The sequence below is a fragment of the Protopterus annectens genome, chromosome 8.part0, assembly GCF_019279795.1.
Source record: "Protopterus annectens isolate FY-2018-M chromosome 8.part0, PAN1.0, whole genome shotgun sequence".
In the NCBI taxonomy this organism is placed as follows: Eukaryota; Metazoa; Chordata; order Ceratodontiformes; family Protopteridae; genus Protopterus; species Protopterus annectens.
The window spans coordinates 1,945,736,931-1,945,763,623 of record NC_056741.1 but is presented as its reverse complement, the minus strand read 5'-3'; the positions used below and the strand labels follow the sequence as shown (position 1 = coordinate 1,945,763,623).

The following is a 26,693-nucleotide window of genomic DNA, read 5'->3' as shown; positions in this document are numbered from 1 at the left end:
ATTGGCGTGGGTTTGCGCAATGCTTAGCAATGCTTAGCTAAGCTCACACAAGCTCACACTCGCGCACCCCCGCTAACTACAGCTTAAAAGTGCTTACTCCCGCTAACCCCGTACTAATTTCTTTTAAAGAAAAGAAAATGGGGAGATAGGAAAGTGGTGAAAAAAGGGGGCACAGAGAGGGACAGACAGTAGGAAAACAAGCTCGGGATGTGCAGGAAGGGTGTAGGGAAGGCCCATAGCTGCCCATATCTTTAACAGCAACAGCTGTGCATATGTTGAAAATTTGGAGTTAGTTTTGAGACCTTCCACCCCTGAGAGAGGGGTGAGGACAACATAGTTTGTTGCACTGCCAATTAGAATTATCGGTGTACATGTCCTATGGACATGTGTGCAAAATGGGAAGCTATGTATGGGGCGTAATTGTTTTTCGGGTACAGATTGCCCTTTTTTTTTTTTCAGGTGAGAGTGGTAAGTGAGGTAGGGGAAATAGGTATATTTGGGGAGGTAGGTTGGGGAGGTAAACAGACAAGACAAACAAAATGCATACAGGGCCGGAATTTGACATATGGGGTGGGTGAACACAATTGACGGGGAAGGTTGTTTGGAAATCACAAGCCCATGAGCCCACAGTTGGTAACAGTGGAACTGAGATCCCCACCCATGGGCAGTCACCACTGCACCTTCACAGCCCCGGGGGTGGCTGTGCTGGGGGCTGAGTAGGATGGGCAAGCTCACCCATGAGACACACCACTCTCGCCTCAAGCTGGCGTAGGGGATCAGCGACTGAACGCTGGATCTCCCTACGCACCACAGCCCGGAACCTTCGAAGGGTGATGGGTGGCCCTTCTCCGCCCACGCTTGCACGGGGGGATGAGCCCCATCCCCTGCAGCGCTTCCACCCGAAGGTGGCACAGGACCAACGGAGGAGGGGAGTCCGGGCTGGGCACCAGAGCCACTGGTGCCAGGTGCACTCGCCAACTGAGGAGGGACAGGTGGGTCCGCTGGGACCGGCCTTCCCATACGTTCTGTGATTCGGTGTGTTTCATTACAACATAAACAACAGCATTCCAGATTAGTTGTAACAGCATGCAGTAATATTCCAATTAACCCAACACACCATAGTTCCAACAGTTGAGCAGCAAACATAACACATGCATATATTGAACAACAGTGGTTATCCCAACCGCATGCAGGGATGATTGGTAGCAACAGGCCACCATGAACATGGTGTTTGAACAGGGCACATGCATCAACATGAGTGCAAATATTTATGGAACAATAGGACATATATCCCGACAAATATTTAAGATTACACATACCCAATGAGGTGTGGAATTGCATGGTTTATGCACAAACAGTAGGGTGTAGAAAAAACCTCCATTAACATCTTATAAACACTTTTACTGTACACTACATTCCTAGTGACTGCAGGTGTATATTCCCTACATGTATTATTACACTTGCCACCATGCATTAGGTTGTGTAACGGGTTTGGCTAGTTCAATCTATACTTGACCTATATCTCACATACTAACTGTCCAGGATGCAGATGTTACTGCTACATATTTCATGGTTGCATTTATATTTCTTTATCTACATATCTGGATGTTTTCACATGACATTTTCACTTCTAATTGTACAGAACCCTGCATTTATTGAAGCACACTTACATTTCTGGGGAACATATTTGCATGCTACTCTTGTGCCAGATTTACTTATGCATGCCAGCCAGTAACTGACTGTTGAGGACTGTATATTTACTTCACAGCTACTAGCACTTCCATCACCCACTTTAGATGGGACTGCAGAACTCTGGGTTGCCAGCGCTTTCTAACACATTACTATTTGTATAATGCAAGGGTACAACAACATTTCATACTAAGTGAAACAGACACACTCTGGGTTTTAGACCTTTATTAATGACATTACACACTTTTCCACAGGCTCACTCCTTTATTTGTTTTAACGGTATATATGGCAGGCATGTTCACGACATATTATACCTTTATTAATAGGTTAGCACACTCTTTTTTTCAGGCTCACTCACATATTATTTTATATGACAGTGCCTGCAGAGATATTATTCCAGGCATTTGTTACCTTTCTTAATGGGTTACTACACTCTTTTTCTGCCTCTCTAACGTTTTTATCTGACAGTACATGTAGAGGACTTATTCAGTCCATTATATGGCTGTATTATTGGACTACAACACTTTCTTTCATGCTCTCTCCCATATTTTATATAACAATACATGCAGAATAATCACTAACCTGCCTGGCGGTGCAGCCTTAGCAGCCCACCTTCATAGGCTTGCTGATTCGTAACACGGTCACCTGCAGCTGTAAAGTAAATGAAGGGATATTGAGACATTCCTATCTGTTATACATACTCCATTTTAAATCCTTACATACTGCATTCCATGGCTACATACTCAGTTGTGGGGCATCCCGCATCCCACGGGCCTCCTGTATCCACTGGTTCAGGCGGTCCTCCTTTCGTCTCTTCAGGTCCGCATGGTGGTGACGGACCTGCTCACCAGTCCGGGGAATGCCTGTGGCACTGGTGAGGTCACGAGCTAACCGGTTCCAAGCCTCTGCCTTGTACTCCGTCCCTTGGAACTGGCCCTGCAGGAGTCTTGCCTCGTGACGGTGGACTAGGAGCCAAACCATGTATTTGGACTCCTCGGTGCCCCATCTCTGCGCTCGGAAGCGCACTCCCTCTCCAACACCAGACATTCTGACCGCAGATGTGAGCTACAATAAGTTGTGGCATGTATTCCCACCTGTGGGGCTTAAATATGCCGCATTTCCCGCACTTTTTTGTGATTGGCCGTTTTGTAAAATTCTTGGCTGACTGCAGACCTGCTTAGTAATGGTTAAACTACCATTCCTAAGTTTATGTATGTTAATAGTGGCTGTTTCTCCTATGTTGTCATGGCTTAGTGGTTCTGTACTTTGATTATGATGCAAAGGGTCCTGAGTTCAAACCTTGTCATTCTTTTATTTTAATACTGTCTAGACAGGCTAGGGGGTGTGGCTGCGTTTAAGCAACTTAGCTCTACGTTGCTCCCCTGTGCCCTACGGTGCCCTGGTTGGTGCGGCGTGCACGTCCGCACAAACACATTGCGCTGGGTAAAGCGTTTTTAAATGTTGGGCAACTCTGTTGCGCTGGGTAAAGCGCTATTATACTATGGGCAACTCTGTTTAGCTGGGTGAAGCGCTATTAAACTATGGGCACCTCTGTTTAGCTGGATAAAGTGCTATTAAACTATGGGCACCTCTGTTTAGATGGGTATAGCGCTATTAAACTATGGGCACCTGTGTTTAGCTGTGTAAAATGTTGCTTAACGGCAGGCTATTATATATCTGGGTCTTTTAAAAATATATATTTTGTTCGCTGATACATTGGCCATGTCACTGCTTTTAATAAAATTTTAATCATATTTGTCTGGTATTATTTCAAATACTGATTTAAAACATAAATTAGAAGGGGAGTGGTGGGACTCGAACCATGAATGCCTTCTCTTTGTGCATACGCTCTACCATTCCACTATTGCTATTTGGATTAATTTGCATAAGTAGTTCTTATATGCTCTTCAATGTCACAATTGCTAACTGTGATTAAGCAATGGGCACACCCGCGCAAACAAGCGCAAATACGGGCAGCTATATCGTGGATTTAAAAAAAATAATTTAATTTTTTCCGTTTTATAACTCTGATGGGGGTTTACAGTGTCAGGGAGTGTGGTGTTGGGTGCAAGTACATTTGAGCGGACTCGCTCTTGTCTGTTGACATTATGCTTTTTAAAACCTTGCAGGGGCGTGGACTTTTAGACTGCTCGTCAGTCAGACACGCCCCCTGCTTGCCTACTCAGTCCGTGTAAGAGTTATGGATGAGTCAGCGTGCCCTCATGAATATTCATGGCACGCTGACATCATATCGTTCAACTGCAGCCTCCGAGTAAGACATATTAAGTCTTACACAGAGGTTTCGTGAATCCGGCCCAATGATTATTCATCTTCCACTTGGACAATCAAGTAAGGGCGTATAAGTCTAAATTGATTCAGGAAGCATCCATTGTTTTAGGGTGGTAAGAAATGAATATTGTGTCATGGCTTTATAGAATGCATAAGTGGATAAGATGCTGGTTGTTAGTATTGTTTTAAAAACAGCTCAGTTAAATACTACAGCTGATATAAGAGATTAATGCAATGGGGTTGGTTATGACTCTACAAATACCTTTACCAAGACTACACTTAGCATGAAAAACCTACACAGAAAACTACTTTCATAAACCTAAACTAAAACCTTTCTGCAGGGGGGGGCTTAATGGTTAAGGTGTATACGTCACAGGAACACGTTGTAAAGTTTGATTCTCACCTTAAAGGGGGTGGGATTGGCATAATGGTTAAAGTGTTTACCTCACAGACACGGGCTATAGGGTTTGATTCTCACATTTGACAGAAACTGACAGGGCTTAAAATGACCAGGGCAGCTAGCCTAGTACTTACCTATGATACTTTGGGTTCTTTGAAAGCGCTTATTAGTATTGTTTATTTGTGGTAAGCAGATTTACATATTCTGTACTCAAGCACCTGTCATTTTCCAAACGTTTTCCCTCTTTCACATCTTTCTTTTCTTCCACATATTGAAAAAAATTTACCATTGTGACATATTTTCTTTCTTTCTTTCTTTTTTTTTTTTGCTGATTGCAGAGGTAGTCAACACTTTGACATGGTGTGTACCTCAGTCATTATTTGTTTCATTTATAGCTCTGTCAGTGTTTGCCTGGGAACTGAGACAAGAAAAGTTTTTTGTACATGTAAATAAAGTTTTAATTTTTTTGTATGTAGGCTTTTTCTGTATACAGTTGCAGTATATTGCAGTTCTGCATTAGACAAGAGTGATGTGAGTAGTATTCTTTTGTTTAAATACCTTCATTAAATTATCACTTAAGACATAGGCGAACATACAGTAATAAAAAGGAAAACAAACTATATTAACATTTTTCCATTTGCATACATATTTATCACATATCACTTCTTTGTAACTATAATCAGTCCAACATTACATCAATTCCTGAATTCCTGCCTCCCCTTAAACCTCACTCATCCCATTTATTTCCATGTAATTTGCTCCTTCCCTTTTCTAAATATCCATCTTCCAGTTCTGTTACCTGTTTTATAATATTCAATAAATCAAATACAGTTGGTTTAGACGTTGATTTCCATTTTCAAGTAATTGTTTTTTGACAGCCAACAAAATTAAACTTAATAAAGCCTTACTATGTCTAGGCAATTCAGATCCTGTGTCCCTGCCCAAAAAATCATATCCTTAGTTATAGCCATTTGCTCACCCAATATTTCTGACAAGAGTACTCTGCTGGGAATTTTTTTAATCTGCCAACCCATTACACTCCCAAAACATGTGTTCCCAGTTACATCTTTCTTCCCCATCACACCTCCAAACTTTCCTATCTACCTGAGGAAAAATTCTTTCAAGCCTGTTTGGGTTATAGCAATACCTATTCAAACACTTCCAAGCAAAGATCCTAAACCTTCTGGACTTTGTTGAATACATGGCTGCCATACATATATCCCCCCATTGTTTTCTTGTAAATTACTTTTCAAGTCTCTCTTCCCAATCTTTTCTAACCTCCCCTGACTTTTATAGTTATTATGCATTTTTTTTATATGCTTTACTTATGATACCTTTTTAACAGCATCTTCTGTTTTAGATTTGCATAAAATCTCCACCAGGGCAGATCTTACATGAAAGGTATTCTTAAGGAAAAAATATTTTGTTTTTGGTTCTTGAATTGGTTCCTGCTTCACTTGTGGGTATATCTAGCATCCAAAACATTCCAGAGGTTGGTCTTAGTTGTTTTAAAGATATACTGGGAACACTGATTAACTGGTATAGCTCAGTGAGTAGTAGGAGGTTTAAAATCTGTTATATATGGAGAATACATTGAAAATATTATCCTGAAATGTGAATGGCTTTACCCTCCCTGATAAGAAAAGGAGATTGTTTTAGTATACTATCGGCATGATAGGGTGGATATGCTGGCACTACAAGAAACATATTTAAATTAAACTGAACATGAAATGATAATAACAGGTAGGTGGGACAAGGGGATCTTCTCTTCAGTCGAGGAGAGAAACTGAGGTGTGGTAGTCATTATAGTGCATACTTGGCCTTTTAAGTTGAATGAGATTTTTGCAGATAGAAAAGATACATTTGTTGCAATAAAGGGCGTATATATATTGGCTCAAAGCCGTAGGGGGCCACCTTTGCATATGCCCAAAGTGAGACATATTTTATGAAAACATGCAATTTTGTAAGACAAACCTTACCTACAACCAGTATAAAGGACTGGACTTCACTTTTGTGTCAAAATGAAAGCTTACATTTATGGAATTTAAGCTGTTACTCTCATATTATATCATATCATATCATGTCATATTGAAGTGCTTGAGATATAAAATAACTGTTTTATGCAACTATTACAGGAAAATTAGGTGCTAATTTTGTTCTAGAATCTCATAATATTTGCCAATTTTTTTATTTTTTTTGCAGTATGCAACTGGCCAAATAGGGATCGTCCTGCGTAAAGAGAAACAGGTGGTAACCATACCTGAAGGTGGCAACGGATCTTCTCCCTGAATTCAGCATTACAGATTTTAGGGAAGTTATGGGCAACATTCTACATTTTCATGAGGACATATTAATAAGTGTACAATATAGTGATATTAAAAATAGATGTTAACAAAGGAGATAGGGCTAAGAAAGTTACCCATATTGTGAAGTTATGTAGATAATTACCTGAAGATACTAGGGCTATAAAACATAGTGTCATACATATATCTTGGGCAGACTCAGACAACAGTGAGATTGACTAGAAGTAATAATTCAGCAAAGTATAGGTTTCTCATAAGAAACGCAGTAGTGTTGCCCACAGTTTTGTCTGACTATTGCCTCTGCTGATCCAGGTGGGTATTAGAGATTACTGACCTACCATTTAAAGTAACCCCTGCCCTCCCTGGTTAGAGAGTGGCACAGTCAATATTTACAAATTTAATTGTAGGGACTCCAGGGTGGAGGTGTTGCATTAATGGTATGCTGGGATCTGTAGAAGGGTGGAGCTCCTCACAGTATAACAACTGTACTAAGAAGGTATGGGAAGGTCACAGAAGACATTAGTGGATTTGAGAGTTGAACTTAAGGACTCAGAATAGAGGAATGGAAGAGGAATTGCAATAGATTAACAGAGATATAATAAAAAGAAAGTTGAACACACAGAAGTGTTATACAGATGTATTTTTTAGGAAAGCATATAAGAGATCATCTCTTCCAGGAGTCCCCTTCATATCAAAGGGTATTGTCTGTTAAGATGAGCCAACAAGCAAGACTGAATGTCAATATTCAGGTACCAACAGCTGTGACCCTAGAGAATCCTTCAGGTATCATAGAACAGTTTAGGCATTTTTTTCAGGATTATATACAGCCAAAGAGGAGGTCTAGCAGGCTGAGTCAGGTATTGAACAGCACTTGCAAAGTTTAAATTTACCAATGGAAGAAGAGCAATAACTTAGGCTATATCAAACTGGTAGCTAAAGATGGTATTTAGCAGATAGGCAACAGGGAAGATGTCAGGGACAGATGGACTTCCCTGAATAGAATGCTATGAGAATACATGTTCAAATTTGTCACAATTAAGAATGCTAATGTTTTATTTTGTTGCTATAAGTTTTTCTTGTTAATAAAATGTAAAATAAAATAAAATAAAATATGTTGTAGAGTAAGGAACTTGTGGAAAAGAGTTCAGATATTTTATGGCTGCCCAGATGGGAACTGACTTCCATTTGTAAGTTTATATCTTTTGTAGGGAAGCATTCTGTGACACAGTGTTACTGGACTAAACTCTGAATAAAAATTCAGAACATCTACAAATTAATTTTATAACCCCAACAGACCAGAGATTTTTTTCTTAGGTAGATAGCAAATGCTGGAGGTGTGATGGGATAGAGAGGTAATTGGAAACATGTTTTGTGAGAGTGTAACAAGCTGGCAAATTTTTAAAATTCCCTACAGAGTACTCTGTCAGAAATATTGTGAGAGCAAATAGGTGTAACTAAGAAACTTTTTCTTTTGAGCTGGGATACAGGATCTGAATTGTCTAGCCATAGTAAGGCCTTATTAAGTTTAATGGAACTGGCTGCCAAAAAAGCAATCTCTAAGTCAAAATCTGAACCAGCTTTAACTGGAGTACTCAATATTGTATAAGAGATAAAAGAACTGGAGGCTGTAACTTTAGAAATGGGATGGAGCAAATTTCATAGAAATAAACAGAATGTGAGCGAGCAATATTTGCAGAATAATCTTTAGAAGGAAGACTGATGTTTAAATGAAGGCAGGAATTGAACAATTGATGTCATTTTGAAATGAGTGATAATTGTTAAAAAGAAAACAAATATGTATACTGCATGAAAAGAATGATAAATATTACTATGGTTTGTTTTCTTTTGTATTAATATATGTGTACCTATGTAATTTCATACCCTTTAAATATTTATACACCTACCATACACACATTCCCCTCAATGTTCATGGCTCTCCTGATTATGTTAATTTAAAGTCAGGATGTAAGAGGCCATAAACTAAAACTTCTGATTCCACCATGTATTATGACCCCGACTTCTCATAAGCATGCATATTGTGCCTGTCTCCCAAATGTAGCCTTTCTAAACCTACCTTCACAAAGCACTGGCAGTACTTCTGAATAGTCCACCAACAGAATACATTGAGTGTATTGTGTGTAATCTAAAAGTAGTTTATCGTTTATCTGGTACTGTGGGACTGTTTCAGTTTTTAAGTTATCAAACTTTGTATATAATGAGTGCAACTACAGTAAATTATATGATTTAAATGAATTCTCAGAAATGATGATGTCTGACAAGAATATTGATTTGTAGATAACATAGGCAAGATGGTATTATTTTTTAAATAATTATTTCTCCAGATATCAGTTTTTATTCATAAAGATTTGTGTATCATAATGGCATTTAATATACTCCTATTTTGTCTGAGAAAAATTAATGACACGATTTAAAACAATTCTCAGAAATGATGAAGGTGGCTGACAACATAAGAATATTAATTAATATTTCATGCTTATTCTGGTTTCATTAATACATTAACTCAGACTGCATAGTACAGTTGTGTAAATTGCACTTATACAGAATAGTAGATGTTTGAATTCTTCACTGCAGCCATAGACTTTAGATTCTATAGTTGTTTCCCCACCTAGAAACAATAAATGGCCAGATTAAAAAGTACCCCCCCCCCACCTTCACTATGACTGCTAAATGGGTAGCCCCAAAGAGGAAAATCAGCAGTCAGACTGAAGATTTCTTCAGGACTTTCTTGCCCATAAAAAGAGAAAACAGCCTAACAATTCTGAATCACTCAACCAATAATAACAAAGAAACATATAAAATAGAAACACACAAAACCCTACTTTATATCCCAGCTACAACTATATGCAAGAGTACAGGGATGGAGGGTAGGTGCGGCTGCTGCAGCTGTGAGGAATTCAAGCATCTGCGGTTATGGTAAGTGCAACTTAACACAACTGTACTATGTTCATCATTCCCACTGTTGCAGTAGCATTTAAGCTATTTGAGTTGATTACCAAAGTCTATCCAACCTGGGAGGAGGAAGAATACAGATCCAAGAGCCCCTGGAGAATGGTCATAGAAAAATTAGCCGTGGACCTAGAAAAGGAATTCATTTTGTAATGCTTTGTAAAAGTATGAGCCCATCCATTTCCAGTATGCTACCAAAGAAGACAGTTGAAGAAGAAGATCTAGGGATGTCTTTGTCTCCCTTTACTCATAATTCATAAGGCCAATAATTGAATATAATGCCTCCTTTGGCATGTATCTATCTAGACACATGCAATAACTGTAATGCCCACACCAATACCTTACTAAAAGGATACAAGGCCTAAACAGCATGTCCTACTCAAAGCTATATCACTGTATTTGGTATCCTACAGACTACTAAGAAGTGACCTGTGTCTGTCATGCAAGGCATCCTCTGACAATACTGATAGTTTTACTGCACATAAGCAACTCAAAAAGCATCATCAATACTCAGTCTAGGGATCTAAACCTCTTCTGCAACATCAACAGAAAGACTTGGAGCAAGGTATATCTCGCAGGGGATAATGCTGCTCTGAAACAGACTCCCCCTTCACATAAAATAAAGTTCATCCCTGTCCACATTAAAGCGCAACTTGTATCTATGGATGGGAAACACAAAATTTACCCCGGGATTGCCCCCCATACTGCTAATGGATAGAGACAGCTCCTAAATGCTTTATCCCATGCATGGATCCCCTCAAATTATCTATGATATGATTCCAGGTATTCTCATTAGGGATAATATATAATTATCAACCATGGGATGGGTAAGGCCAATATCTAACCAAATGGGATAGGTTAATTTGAGAGTAAAACCGGAAACTGGCTAGTCTTAAAATGGCCCACAAGGGCAGTTAGCCTTGTACTTAACTATGAATCTATAAGACAAGGCTATTGTAGAATGTGCCTTGTTACTACCTGGAATGGATTTGCCATGGTGGGAATAATAAAAAACAGCAGCTGTAGCTGATGGCAACCACCTAGGAATTGTTTGTTTTGACACAGGATGATCATTTTCCAAGACAAGACCCTTAAATCAGCTTGATGGGCAGGTTCAGAAGGTGACATAGTCAACTTCTCCCACACACAGTTGAGATCCCATGGAGGTGCAACATTTTTATGAGGAGTTCTCAAGGTATAAAATTCCAGTACTTTTCTGTTATCAGGGCAACAGCTCTAAAGCAGTAGCACGCGCATGCAATGACCTCACAGCTGTTAGCCCTGAAGCGGTTATTTTGAAAGAGGAAAAAAAAAGACATTAATGTGTTGCAGTGTTTGTCTGGTTTAATAGAAGTAACTTGACACATCAGAGTAGCACACAAGCAGAACCCTAACATTTACGTGCACATAATGTAGCCTTTTTAATTGATAATGGAAAAGTACCAAATCCCATACTAACTGCGGTGGTGGTGCTGCGGTAGCGTTGTCGCCTCACAGTAAGATGTTGTCCCGTTTGATTCTCAGCTAGAGCGTCTTCTGTGTGGAGACATGCGTGAATGGGTGTACCTTCGTTGAAGGTTGTGCGTCAGAGTTGGCAACTCGGCACGTATAAATCTACTGCCAGTCATTAGCGGACCAGAGTTCCACTGTGGCGACCCCTAACCGGGAAAAGCTGAAAGACACATACATACCAAATCCCATACTAAACCATTCAATGAGATCAATGTAAAGCAGCAATTTTAAATGTAGCTCAGGTACTAAGCACAACATCCCTGATGCAGGCATTGGGATCATAGCTAAACATTATCTGCAAGTAACACGTTGATTCTGCAATGGATTGGATGTGATGAGGTATGCAGAACACTTATTATGCTTGGGATCACCATGAGAGATAAGGAAGTAAACTAAACATTTTGTGAAATAAAATAAAATAAACAAGGAGACACTGATGAACCTGGAATGTTCGTAAATTGTTACCTTGTCATTTGCTATATGATATTGCATGCTAAAATAAGAAAGCCTATTTTAATCAGATTTTAGCTAAATAAATTTAAAAAAATCTTAGAACCAGATAATGAGAGCTCGGAGGCTGAAAAATAAAACATTTTCTTAACAATACTATCATGGACTGTCTTGAGCTAATGCAGTTTATTTTCATTTTGTAGAAGCACAAAGCTGCATGTACACGACAGAAGGTGACACTGTGCTGGAGGCATGCGCAATACTATTTTTGGTGATGATTAAGGGGATTTCACTTTGAATCATACAAGTAGGGGTGTAAAGGCTGTTGAAACCTGGGCCCGTATACTTACAGGAAAATGCAGTTATTTCATTACTGACTGCAACTTAGACAGAAGCTCTGATGTGACTGTCGCACAAAGTTTTAGTTTTAATTGCATGAAATAAATTCCCACATCAGCAGCAGTGTGATCTTTGCAAGTGCATGCTAACTTTCCAAGTGCTTATTACAGCTGTTGCCCCGATAACGGAAAAGTACCAAAATTCCTTTCAGAAACTGTTTTACCACAAACAGGGAAGAAAGAAGAGGATCCGTAGGCAGACATGCTGAAATAGTCACAAGATGAACTTTTATACAGGAATAAGAGAGGCCAAAAGAATGTAACTCAGACAAATATTTCAACACCAGTTGTACAAATTCCTGATGGGACCCAGTTATTGGTTAGACACCAAGTAGAAAAATTGCTTTCATTAGTCAATACAGGATTTTCTAGTTGCAGGCTTTCTTGCCTCCTTTAGTACTTGCACTTCATCATGAAATAAGTGTCTAAAATGTATTAGAATTAACTCATCCGGGCAGTCAGGTGAATTTGATTGAGATTAGGGTGTATCAAACTCCCCTGTATGTTGTGAGTAGATCCAGTCTTTGACAAAGCGTGTAGTAATTGATCTTGGAAATTCCACAAGGAGGGAGAACCAATGCTATCTGGCCCAAAAGGGGGTCACCACACTAATTTGTGGATTATCCTTTTGAATCGTCAGAATTACCCTGAATGCCAGTGGAAAAGGTGGAAACCAATAAACTAACATTCTCTTCCAAGGGAATGATCATGTAACTGTTTTCCAGGCCTGCTTGCAAGGAGACCTGGAGAAAAATTTGTGTAACTGTCTCTTTTGAATGGAGACAGATATGATATTTGAGGTATTTTCCACAACAAGGATCAGTTCCTGAAAGACCCCCCCTCATTCAATTTCCATTTGTGAGGGTCTGTCCTATTCCTGCTCAGTTTGTCTGCCACTATGTGCTGCTCTCACTGAATGTAAGATACATAGAGGGTTAAAGAATGCTGAAGAGCTAACTTCCAAGCCATCAAAGCCAGCCTGCATAGGGTGTACAGCCTTGAACCTCCCTGCTTGTATATGTACCACATGACTGTGGTATTGTCTGTAATCACTTCTAGAGATCCTGGGAACCATAGGTAATAGACAGACTTCAAACCATAGATCACAGCCATCACCTACTTTATGCTGATGTGCTTTAGTCTGTCTAAAAGACTCCACAGGCCTTGTACCTTTGCCCCCATGGAAACTGCTCCCCAAGCAAAATCTGATGCATCTGTGGTGACAGATTGGTTTGTGGTCTTAGGATAGAAGGGGAGACCTTGGTTCACTCAAATCTGTTGTCTCCACCAATGCAGTTCCCTTTTTATAAAATCCAAAACTGGAATTTTATACTCCAGAAAATGCAAATGCTAAGTTCCATGTGTTCTTGAAACCACTACATCTTTCTCGTGTATTACCTGGCTAGGGGAGTCATAAGAATCACAAAAGCCATGAATCTTAGGAGCCCGAAAAAGTCTCTTGCAGGAGTCTGAAACTGACTGGAGAAAGATTCCAGTTAAAAGTTCATTGTCTCTTGTGTTAAAAAGACCATTTGAAAAGAAATATCTAGAAGACAGCCAGGAAAAACAATACTGTGAAACAGAGTCAAGGAAGATTTTGCAATGTTTATCTGGTACGCCACATTGGTCAAAAGAGACATAACCCAAGTTAATGATTCTTGACATCTGGATAAAGACTTTGCAAAGATAAGTAAGTCATCTAAATAAGGAAAAATTAGACTGCCATTTAGTCAGCAATAGGCTATGACTGGAAATAGGCATTTTGTCAACACCCTTGGTGCTGTAGATAATCTAAAGGGTAATGCAGAGAACTAATAATGTAACCCATAACAGAAAACCCTAGAAATTTCTTGGTGTGTGGCTATGGGGATGTTGTAGTAAGCATCTCTTAATCTGAGAGTTACCGAGTAACTCATGGAAGGAATGAAAGTTTCTGTAAGGCCAACATTTTGAATTTTGGTACTTTCACATACAGAATTAAAAATGAAAGAGCTGGTCCTGGTCTCCAAGAGGCCTCTTTCTTTGGCACCATAAACATTCTGTAATAAAAACCTTTGCTCCTTTGAATTAAGGGCAACAGTTCTATGATTCCTTGTTGTATAATTACACCTCTCAACTTCTTGGTATAAGAAATCTCGACAAAGCCATAAATAATGGGGGGGGGGGCAAACTCTCAAAATAGGGACAGTTTTTAAATATTGCTCTTTAAATTTAGAAATTTGACAGAATAACTGGTTATGTATTAACATGCATTTTCTGAAGTGTATGAAGTCTAAAAAACTCAAATGTCTGCCATTATTTAGTCACTTTTCTGATCAATGATATGCTAAATTTTATGAAGAACAGACCAAAAATATAAAGCAAAAATTAAGATATTCTGTGAAAATCTGGACAGTTGAGTGGTATGGGTACAAAGACTGAAAAAACCTGAGGAAAAAGTTTTGTTTGGTTCGGCGGGTGAGGAGGAAGTCCCCCTGAAAGGAGGCCATCTGTAACCCTTCTGCATCACTTTTAGCACCCAAGAATCTGAAACACTCTTTTGCCAAAAGGGGCTGTTGAAGACCAGTTTGTGGGACAGATTTGTAGAGATACTGGCTGGAGGAGAGGGAAAGGTGACAGAATGCTGGCATAGTCATTTTCCTCTGACAGTCTGTCCCTTTTTTCCTGAAATAAACCTGTTTCTTGTTGTTTCTCCCCTCCAGCAATCTTTTTTTAACACCTTGTTTGTCAGAAAATGACTGTTCTTGCTTGTTGGCCTTTTTTTTTTATAAAGGAGGGAGATTTATAAGATGTGTATTTGGGTGCAGGAAAAATCTTACTAACTCCCTGAATCAATTTCGCCTTTTCAACCTATTATTTGAAAACCTGGGTAGTAGAAGAGCCAAACAATACCTTCTTATTAAAAGGATAATTTAAGATTCCAGACTTTACCTCATCAGCCAACATTTGTTTATCTACTCAGGGTCCACTGTAGCAGTAACAGTAGCAGTGGCCCCAGACATAGTATCTGCACAATTACCATACTCTTCAAAACATGTTTGGGTACCTGGGAGAGGGTAAAATGTTTGGTTCAAAAAAGTCTTTCTTCTGTAGGAAGAGTGCTAGTCAAATCCATCAAATTGCCCATATGACACATAAACATCCAAATATATGCCTGGGAATTCATAATTCTGAAGACTAAAATGGAAGAGGAAAACATACTCTTGCCAATGCAGTCCAACAGCTTGCTTTCTTTGTCACCAAGAGGAGGGTTTGTGTTAAAGACCAATCTGTTGCCAGCATGTAACACAGTTAAAATTGCTGTTGGATCAGATCTAAGATGAGAGAAAATAAATTATTATCCTGATGGACTGACAGCTGGGTATCAGAGTGGTTACAGGCAGCATTCACCACATCATCCAGGGTGTGCAGTATAGGAGAAATGGGAGAGGACTGAGGTATATCCATTTGTAACACATTAAAGTATCTCCTCGGTTCAATGGTAATATCTATTTGTTCCCATAAAATACCTTATATATCCTGGCAATGGGTCGATTAATAGAAAATTCCTCCACAGCAAAGGATAAGAATCAATATTTTCCTCACAATCATACAGTTGGGTTTAGGAGACTCTAGGAGAAGAACCACTATCTCTGTCAAAGTCAGAATCATCAGACCCTGTTTCCTCAGGAATTACTTTACAGGGGTTACTCACCTGCAATCACTTCTGTGTATCAGCATTTATTGCTTGTAATACCTGCCTTGCCAAGGTAAGAAATTCATCTTTCTGACCTGTAAGTACTTTTTCAGATAAACAATGTTTAATCTTTTGTTTTGTCTTAATAGGAGATCCTATGGAAGAAGACCATCTCAGAGGAAAGACATCTGCCTGGTCTATTGGTTTCTTGCCCTGGTTCCCCCAAAGAGTGTCTCCTGGAGTATCTACTAGTTGTAGAGAAGATGGTTCACCAATGCCCATACCAGACAGTGGAACATCCAAAGAGTATGTGGCTGACCACTGCTTCGTGATGGCCAAAAATTACTGCCGCAAAGGAAACCAGAGAATTAAGTGAGTGGTTTCAGGAACAACTAGTGCCACTGCAGGATCACCCACTTGGCAAAAGCAAAGATTCCTTAGTAAGTGATTTTTTTTCTTCCTAGGTATAGTGTGTGCAGGACCAGTAGGACCAGAGTATGTATCCATGATGTAGCCGAGGAAGAGGAGCCAAAAGTGGTAAGTGTTGCTGGAGTGAGTCGATGGGGAGGTAAATTGGCATTGAGTGCTCACAAGCAGCACATTTACAGTCACAGCACCTTCCCCAGTCCCTTCAGAAGAAAAAAAGCACAAGCAGAACACAAATTCCGTGTCAGTATCCTGTTCCAACACTTGAACACACTGACAGAAAATCAATATGGCAGGTAGGTTATCACAAAGTGAGCATAAGCCTACACTAATAAATTTGTTCCTGCCCATCCCTACTGAAACACCCTTTGCCAAAAAATCAAAGTTTACACAAACAGTAGACAAATTCTCACAAACATAGCCACAATTAGTTCAAAAGACACTAGTAACTAAGAATGGCAGTCCTGACAGGAAACTGCAAATACTGTAAAAAATACCATGTTTCTTAAAAAGAAAATACTGTTTTAGTCTAAAAATAAAATATATATTATTTTTCTTAAAAGGGCAATAATTTCTGTGTGGAAGGGTTTCCCAACAGGAACTTGGTTGGCTACAATCACCTTCATTAGAAGCTGAAGTTAAGTGCAGACTTGCAGTACTGTGTTTTATTCTTCTGTTAAGTGCAAACCTGCAGTTTTAAAAGCAGTGTATTTTATTTTTTTCTGTTACCTAATTGTTTCACTGAATAGTGTGCTGTGTGTCTATCTGCTGTAAAAAGGGGTTGTGGTCTTCTCACTTCTTTTTACCTGATATTTAACTGTTAGTCTAGAGGGTTTCCTCTGTACTTTAAGTGCTAGCCACAAAGTTTGAGATTTCATTTTATGCTCAATTTCTGAATTACTTGGTTGGCTACAATCACCTGCATTAGAAGCTTGCAGTACTGTGTATTATTCTTCTAAGTGCAAACTTGCAGTTTTAAAAGTATTGTATTTTATTTTTTATGTTACCTAATTGTTTCACTGAATAGTGTTCTGTGTGTCTCTCTGCAGTTAGTTATCCACCCACCTTCCCAGTTCTTGTCTTGGTGTTAGTGTTGGTGGCTCTGGAATTGCCCACCCCTCCTGTAAGTCTGTATTTGAACACTCTTCCTGGGTCCAGCTCATTTGCTCACTTAACCGAGTACAGTGAGATCATATTCTGAGTCTAGTGTTCATGCTACTTAATACAGAGAGAAGATTTGAGAAGACCAACCTACTTAGGTTCTTCCTTCCTCTCTCCTTGCACTTTACTAACAACAAAAAAAATTGCACTTTATTCATCTGCTTTTACTGTATTTGTGTTTCCCCCTACTTTATTTTGCTTTTGCCTATTCTTAAAATACTCAATTTTATTTATTCTGCTGCATTTATTACTGCTTGGTAGTAGCCTGATAAAATTGTAACTGTTATTCTAAGTCTTTTGGTTTAAGCACTTGGGCTTCATACCAGTTGTTTTACATTAAGAAGGTTTGTGGACTGCACTGTTGTGGCAGGACGGGTAGATTACATCTTTCTAAGCTGGGAATTGCTGATTGAAGGCTCAGTGTCTGCTATTTTAAAAGTGTATTAGTTCTGGTTTAAGCACTTGGGCTTCAGGCCAGTTATTCTACATTAAGAAGGTTTGTGGTCTGCACTCTTGTGAGAGGAGAGTCTGGATTCTGCCCATCTGAGCTGGGAATTTCTGGTCACAGGCTTATTGTGCCTGCTTATTTGAACTGTTTCTTTCTAAAACTGGTGTGCCTTGTTGCTATAGCATAGACCAGATTCAGGCCTGCTGAATCTAGCTTTGTTTCTATAACTTGAGCACTGATCCACGCCATCTTTTTTGGAGAAGGTTCCCCTGCACCCTAGTGGCAGGAGTGTGCAGTTAAAACATGTCTGATTGAAGACTGCTGGAACAGGGCTCAGTTCTAAGCTTTTCTCTGGTTAATTGGGTATCTTGCTTAAATCAGTCTGTTCATTTTCTATTGTTTTATATATATATATATATATATATATATATATATATATATATATATATATATAAAATTGCACTTTATTCATCTGCTTTTACTGTATTTGTGTTTCTTCCTACTTTATTAGTAGGGGCATTGACTATAACTCTGATCTGAGATATATAACAATAAGTATCCTTTTCTGTGCATTTAAAGTGTTTTTTTTAATTGTATCTGCTTTATTTTCTGAAAAAAAAACAATATATATATATATATATATATATATATATATATATATATATATATATATATACACTTGTTTCCTGCCTTTCTAAGCTAGTATAGTCCAGTTTTCAGGTGAGTGCTGTATTCAGGGCTGTGTTACAAGTCTCTGTGTTTGCCCATAATACCTTACTTGGATAGAAGGAAGTTTCCCTGTTCACCTGTGAGACAGGGGAGCTTTGAGCAGCCTATCTGTCCCTGGAGGAGTGGTATCAGCCCAGAAATTAGTAGTTTATTGGCCATTTTGGGCTAATTTCTATTTCATTTCCCTGCTATAAAAACCGCATTTGCCTGGTTTTACGCAATGGGCAGCGCCGGTTAGCTAGGTTATAACTATTCTCGGCTCCACAAAGTTTCCTCTTCAATTTTTCCCTTGGAACGAGACAAACTTTCAACTTAAGCACTCAAACCATTCATTTCTCAGCCCAGCACTTGCTCAAAACTCATAGCAAGCACTTATAAACCCTAGCACTAGACCACCCTATACTGTACAGAAGGACAAGACTCTCTATTCGACCTTACCAGCCAATCAGTAAAACAATTCACTGTACCTATTCAGGCATGTCCAAAGGGCAGTTTCAGGTGTACTCTCCAGTCCAACTGGTGAATCTGGGCATTTTGAGGCAATATTACAACTACCTCATGTACACAGAAAACCCTCTCCTCTTACCACCAAACACTAATACATGCGAGAGATGCAATTATACAGCCAAACTGGAGGCTAAGCTCTCTCAACCCAAGACTGGATCAGACAGTCAAGAGGAGAAAGGGAAATACTTGCTTTACGCCACCAGTCTATGTGAACCATTAAACCAGCACCGGCAAAAAACACACATAAATACACAAAAACATACTCGGAGGCTCTAAATAAAAATCTGCAAAAGCAACAGAGACCTCCAAAGCAGACATCCAAGCAACCTCCACTCCCCAACACAAACCATGAAACACATACTTCACAAAACCAGTGTGCTATGCAATCACAGCCCTTAAGGAAAAATAACATACCCAACACACTAGTTATAGGTGACTCTATAGTCAGGCACACTGACGTCCCACTCACTAGGCTGAACAAGGAGAAGGTTACTGTTAGCTGCCTGTCGAGTGCCAGGATCTGCCACATAACTCAAGCACTCAGGTCACTCCAGAACAAGTACAAATACAACTCTGTCATTGTCCATGTTGGTGTGAATGACCTGAGCCATACCTCCCTGGACTACATGAAAAGAGACATGGAAGAGCTCTCTGATCACATAGCCCAGGCTGGTATGACCCTGACCCTGAGTAGCATCCTGCCCTCACCAAGAATGATACCACGGTATAAAGAAAAAACTATCAATTTCAACAATTGGCTAAGTTTCTGGTGTCATTCAAAGAGGATCCAGTGTCTGTCTGCCTGGGATGACATGCTCGACAAGCCAAGCTGCTTCGCTAGAGACAGCTTGCACCTGTCACCCTTAGGCTTTTGAATACTGGCCAAGGCTCTTGCCACCCCCTTAGTGCCTTTTTTAGGCAAGGCTCAAAAGACAAACCCACCGCCGTAAATAGCACAAGTAACAAAAAACTGAGGGTAATGCTACTCAATGCCAGAAGTCTAAACCTCAAAATGCATGCACTCGAGGCAGTCCTCAGTATGGAGAAAATCAATATATGTGCAGTAACAGAAACCTGGTTGAAGGCTCCAGAGAGCACCCCAGCACTACCAGGCTACAACTCATACCATACATTTCGGCCACAGAACCCAGACCGAAATACAAAAGGCGGGGGCGTATCCATATTCATCAAGGATACCCACACCTTCAGGCTAGTGGCATAACACGATGCTTCAGAGATCATCCACGTGCAACTAACAACAGGCAAAACTGCAATTCAAATTGTAGCTTGCTACAGATCACCCACCATGTCCCAGGACCCCCATTCCGCATTTCTGGAAACACTGGGAAACATAAAGGTCCTACCAAACACCCTAATATTGGGTGATTTCAATTACCCAAACATTAACTGGGAGAACTACTCAAGTACTAGCTCCCTTGCCCAACATTTCCTAGAATTTATAAACTCAAACACCCTGGATCAACTGGTCAACACTCCCACCAGAGGTGACAGCATATTGGACCTGATCATCACCAACATGGGCGACTGGTGTTCCACACTGGAGGTCAACCCCTCGCTGGTTAGATCTGACCATAAACAAATCACTCTGGATATCCACATTCTGCCCCAACCCCCAGTCAAGGAAACCACTGTGAAAAACTATTCAAAAGCAAACTTCATGTTACTTAAGACCGAGGTGGAAAGTTTCAAAGCCCCCACGCTAAAGGATAACGTTGTCCAAGCTGCAAAATCCTTTACTAATGCATCTACAAGAATGCATGGATCGTGCTATCCCAAGCAAAACCAAGACTCACTCCTCCAAGAAAAGGAAACCAGTCTGGTGGACCCCTGCCATAAACAAGCTATACAACAGAAGGAGGAAACTAGTACAGAAAAGAGTAAAATCCCAAGAAGGGAAGAAATCCCTGATCAGTATCAGCAAGAAACTACGATCCCTCATAAAATCATCCAAGGCTAGCTTCAAAAGAAAAATTGCCAAGTACTCCAAAGATAAACACAAGAAATTCTTTAGCTATGTCAAGAATCTAAGTGGCAATGCTCAGATCTGCTCGGAGTTAGTGCAGAATGGCACAAAATGCACTGAACCGACTGATATTGCCAACATCTGGCAGACAGGTTCAGTGCAAACTTCACCTCCCTCTCACCCCCAAAAGGGCCCATAACCATACCAGGAGAATGTAGAGCCCCTGAAATCACAGACACTCAGCTTAAAACAGCCCTCTCCAAAGCCAAAAACATAGCATCAATGGGACCGGACGGTGTCCCAGGCTGCGTCCTACACAAGCTCAAAGATGAACTAACCCCTCACCTAAACGCACTGTTCAAACTCAGTCTATCCACAGGCTATGTACCAACAGAGGGGAACACAGCAACAGTTATTCCACTCCATAAAGGTGGAGCCATGACAGACTCCCGGAATTATCACCCTATAAGCCTGACTAGCTAGGTCTGCAAGGCTATGGAGCACATCATCATGGAACTCATTAACAGAGACATTGGGAACCTCCAAACACTGGACCCTACCCAGTTCAGCTTTGTTAAGGGCAGATCATGCCTCCTGAACCTGGTGGACTTCGTTGAGACAGTTACCAAGGCTATAGATGAGGGAAAGGTGGTATACACAGCCTACCTAGACCTCACAAAGGCCTTTGACACCATTCCCCATTCTGGTATTATAGACAAGCTCACCAGCCTGAACATAAACCCCTATGTCGCAAGATGGGTTGCCAACTGGCTCACGGACAGAACCCACTTGGTGAGAGTTGCGGGAGTTAGGTCCGACTCTAAACCAGTTACAAGTGGTGTTCCCCAGGGCTCAGTCCTAGGACCCCTCCTGTTCGGCATATACTTCTCAGAGGTACAGGCAAGCACGGGAGGACTATGACTGACCAAGTTCACAGACAACTGCAAACTAGGGGCTATAACTGACTCTCCGGCTGACACAGACATCCTCCAAAAGGGTCTCACTGAGACAGATACCTGGTGTCAAAATAATGGCCTCAAGCTAAATGCCAAAAAGTGCATAGTCATCCGCTTTGGAAAAAACAAAGTACCCACAAACTGCCACATAGGTGGTAGTCCCCTAAATACGGAAGATGTAATAACGGATCTGGGGACCCAAGTAGATAGTAATCTCTCCTTTGATAATCACATTGCCAAAGTGGTTAGAAAATCCTTCTATGTGGCCCACCTAATCACAAAAGGGTTTGCATCCAGATCCCTCTACTCATCACTCATCAGACCCATCATAGAGTACAACACCACATTTGGGATGTACCTTACAAGACACCTGCAACAGCTAGAAAGACCACACCAAAAGGATCACTGGCCTCAAAAGATGCCCTATGCAGCTCGACTGAAGAAACTCCAGCTGTACTCGGTTGCATACCGCCTACTCAGAGGTGATCTCTGCCTGACATACAAGGCCATGTCCAACCCAGAAATGATGGACATGCTCCACCTAAAGAAAACCATATCCCCTCAAGCCACATGTTCTAGGGATCTAAACCTCACCACAACAATAAATAGGATGTGCTGGAGGGATAGATTCCTGTCCCAGAGACTTCCCATGCTTTGGAACAAGATTCCAATATACATTAGGCAGAGCTCCTCACTAACACTCTTCAAGAGAAGCCTTGACGAGTGGATGGGAAACAGAAAGTTTACCCCGGGATCACTTCAGTGGCTCTGCTGGACAGAGGCACAGGGAACTAATCTAAGGGGGTGGCGAAAGCCAACACATTCTGGCTAGGCTTATAAATGCCTTTGGGCAGATAGCCTAGTACCTACCTATGAAACTAAATGAAGTTCTAAGTCAATTGCTGCTCCTGTGAAGCCCAGGATATGGTTCTTCTTGAGACAGCAAGACTGTATTAAAGAAATCTACACTCTTGAGTGTTGATTTCTCTGTGCTTGGGACTAGCCAATCAACAGTCAGAGTGAAGGTGTAGTGTTAAGTCAGAGCTTCTCGAAGCTGGCCAATTGCTGTTTTCTAGGCAGGGAAATAACCCATATAGCCTAAAGGCTACTGCAGCAGTGAGAATGATGAACATAATCAATTATATTTTGAGGTTTTTGCAGTCCTGAAATGACAGAAATTGAGCATACCTCTCAACTGCCCAGATTTTCTCAGGATGTCCATGTTTTTGCCTCATATTTTTGTTCTGTTCCTCATACAATTTGTGGATTTATGGCAAATCACTAAGGATTGAAGTCACTAAGTAATAACATACATTTAAGTTTAAGACTTTGTATCTTTCACAAAATGCATGCTAACACAAATCCTGTTATTCTAGCAACCTTCTAAAGTTTATAAGAATAATATTTTAAATCTGTCCCAATTTCTGGGCCTTTGTTCCCCCATAATTTCAGGTTTTGTCCAATTTTTTTGTGCTAAGCAGTTGACAGGTATGCGAAGGAAAGAAAATGACCACAGCAGATTTTTGTGTCCACACTATTCGGTGGGATTGAATAATGCTGGGAACTTGTACCTGCTTTCTTGTTTCAGTCACCCATTTCAAGAATTACAGCTTTTCCTCTGTTTTAATTTTGACCAAGGGTGCTTTCAGACAGTTTATGTGCTGCAAAAACATTTGAAGTGGTAAAAAAACATTCTAACACTTATGACCTGTGATTATCTTCATCACTCTTTCTCTGCAGCATGTGCTCAGTGAGTTGGCATGTTCATTCAAGAAGTAAACTCAGTGACCCAAAGATGTCACTTATTTAAATTGAGGCAATGTGAACATATATTGTGTATCAGACTCATGTTGTCTTTTTTTGTATCTTGTTTGGCAGAACCTTGACTAAGGGGATAAATAATTTCAATAAAATTCTTTTAGTGAATAAGAAAATATAAAAAAATAACAGAAGGCAGCAAAAATAATACTGCATTAGAATTAGACATACAATGAGGTAATCATTTGGGGCATGTGAAGGCAAGAACTTACACCTATCCTGTTACATTGTATAGCTGCCAAGCTTCATGGGACAATCCACCACAAACTATGCTCTCTAAATTAATGAAACTAATAAATGAAAGAGAGCAACTAAACAGCCAGGACTGACAGCTGGCACAGGATATAGACTAGGGACATGTAAAGGAATACACTGAAGATGATGTGTCAGCAGAGGATAATGGAACACAAACTTGGGTCTTTCCTTCTTTCATAATATTACAGAGTGATACAAGTGATAGCTGTATACTTCTGAAATTCCGCAATGTGTCAAGCCTGAATACTGCCTTCTTTCAGCCAAGATCTTTGCTTTGAAAGATAGGCGGTACTAATTATTGTTTCCAAACAAAATATGCTCTGAATTTTATTCTGTCCTGTGTTTATATAGCCATATTGTAAATTTACTGAAATCTTCTCACTGGCTACAACTATTAATTCTTCACAATTTTACAGGTAAATTTATTGACTTCTAAGTATCTTTCTGAATGCTCATAGGAGGGGGTCTGTGCCTTAAAGTAACAGGAAAATGTGCAGTACTGATTCTAAGAAACCACTTGTTACATATTGGCAGGGGACAAAAGTAGCTTAGGTTTCAAACCAGATTATGCAAGCACAGAAGCAGAGCTACATGCTGTTTTAAGAGATATCAGTATACATGTCCAACTGAATTAAGGCACACGTCACACTCAAAATATTTTAATACCTATGGAGATCAAAGTATTTAACTTAGGACCAAAATATTTTCTTGAGTGGCTGATTTAATTAAATCTTGTAAAAAATATGCACACAAAGCTTTTATAGCCAAATAATGAATATTTTTTTAATTAGAACGTGTTAAAAACGTATTCAGCGATCAGCACTGAGAATATAGTATAAGCAAATCAGTGAAGGAATGCTGATGTAAGAGACAAAGTAAAAGAGAACTAAAGCAGCAATGGGAACCACTTGGGCATACTATCTTAATGCTACAGGAATGGCCCTAAGAAAAAAACGGCCTCCATTTTAATGTTAAAGTACGGCCATAAGTAATATCATCATCATCTGAGTCATCATCAAAGTGTTACAGTATTTGCCCTAAAGCATGGCAAGTCATGATCTCATTGTTAAGGTATGGCCCAAGGGCTTGGACGGCCAACATCTCAATATCATGGCATTGGACCTAAGGCATGGACATTCATAATCTCAGTGTTATGCTATAGATTTATGGCATGGACAGACATCATCTCACTGTTACAGTACTGCCTCAAACCATGGAGAGTTACTATTGCAGTGTTATGGTACTGGTCCCAAAACAAAGAGTCACAATCTTACTATAATATTACTGGCCCTAAGATATGGGTAGTTACCTTTTCAGTGTTATGGTAATAGTCATCATCTCACTGTTATAGTACTGAGCACAAAGCATGGCAAGTCACAATCTCAGTGTTAATGTATGGCCCTCAGGCTTGGACGGCCACCATATCAATATCATGTCACTGGCCCTAAGGCATGGACACTCACAATCCCAGTGTTATGCTATAGCTTTAAGGCATGGACAGTCACCATCTCAGTCTATAGTACTGCCTCAAAGCATGGGAGTCAGCATTACAGTGTTATGACACTGGCCCCAAAACAAAGAGTTGTGATGTTACTATGTTACTGGCCCTAAGATATGGACAGTTACCTTTTCAGTATTATGGTAATGGCTCTAAGACATGGACAGTCATTATCTCAGTGTTACGACTGTGGTCTTAACATATGGACAGCCACCAACTCATTGTTTTGGTACTAGCTCTAAGGTGTGCATAGTCAACATTTCATTGTCATGATACTGGCCCTAAAACATTGACACTCATGATCCCCAATGTTATGGCACTGGTCCTAAGGCATGGATAGTCACCATGATGCTGTTATGGTACTAGCCCTAAATAATGGACAGGCACTATCCCAATATTATGGTACTAGCCCAAAGACATGGACAGGCCCCCGGATTCACTATACCCTGCATGGCGTGCAGGACCAGTGCAGGAGCTCTAGCAGGCAATATGTCTGCCGTGCGATCCAGGAAAAGCCTGCAGGGGCGTGCACGAGCGCTCCTCACTAATCTTGCACAGACTAAGACCTGGTATGCAAATCACCCCATTTGCAGGTGAAATCCATGCAAATGAGGTGATTTTGCAATCCAGGAAGCTTGCAACAGTCCGTGCAAGACTAGTGCAATCTGCAGAAATGTACTCGGTTAGTAACCGAGTACATTTCTGCAAAATCCAAAACTGAGCTATGACACCAACAAATAAAGGCTGCATATCATGTAGTAAGCCTGCCAATAGCCAAGTGTAAGGCCATTGGCACTGCAAACAGTTTAAAAAATAAAAAAAATCAACTTTTATTTTTTAGCCAATCTCGGCCGTTTAAGTGTAGGGCAGCGGCGCGTAAATAGGATTGGGGGGAAAATAATAAAATAAACCTAAAATAAGCATTCTAACTAAAATCAGTATTCTGCCATGCAAGTCAATTGCAGGCAGAAGACAATCTGGCCAGTGAGTAGTGGTTGCTAAGGGGGGAGGTTCAGTGTGAGACATGTAACTATGCATTAGCAGGCAATCCTATGCAAATGAAGGGAAGGATAGTGAATCTCAGTTTTCGCCAGCATGTGAGTCAGGTCCCAAAAGTGTAAGAGTAGGAATAGCCTGGTGCAAGCCTAGGAGTTAGGTGCCATCATGGGGGGGGGGGTGTCAGGCATACTGTAAGCGGATTGGAGCTCTGTGGCTCGGGTTTGCTCC

The 26,693-nt window shown here is 40.2% G+C and overlaps 1 protein-coding gene across 1 annotated transcript in view; it reads right to left on the bottom strand.

Moving 5' to 3' along the window:
- Window positions 1-26,693, bottom strand: part of TSNAXIP1 (translin associated factor X interacting protein 1) — a 1,644,878-nt gene that overhangs the window by 1,443,519 nt on the left and 174,666 nt on the right. The window lies entirely within an intron of this gene.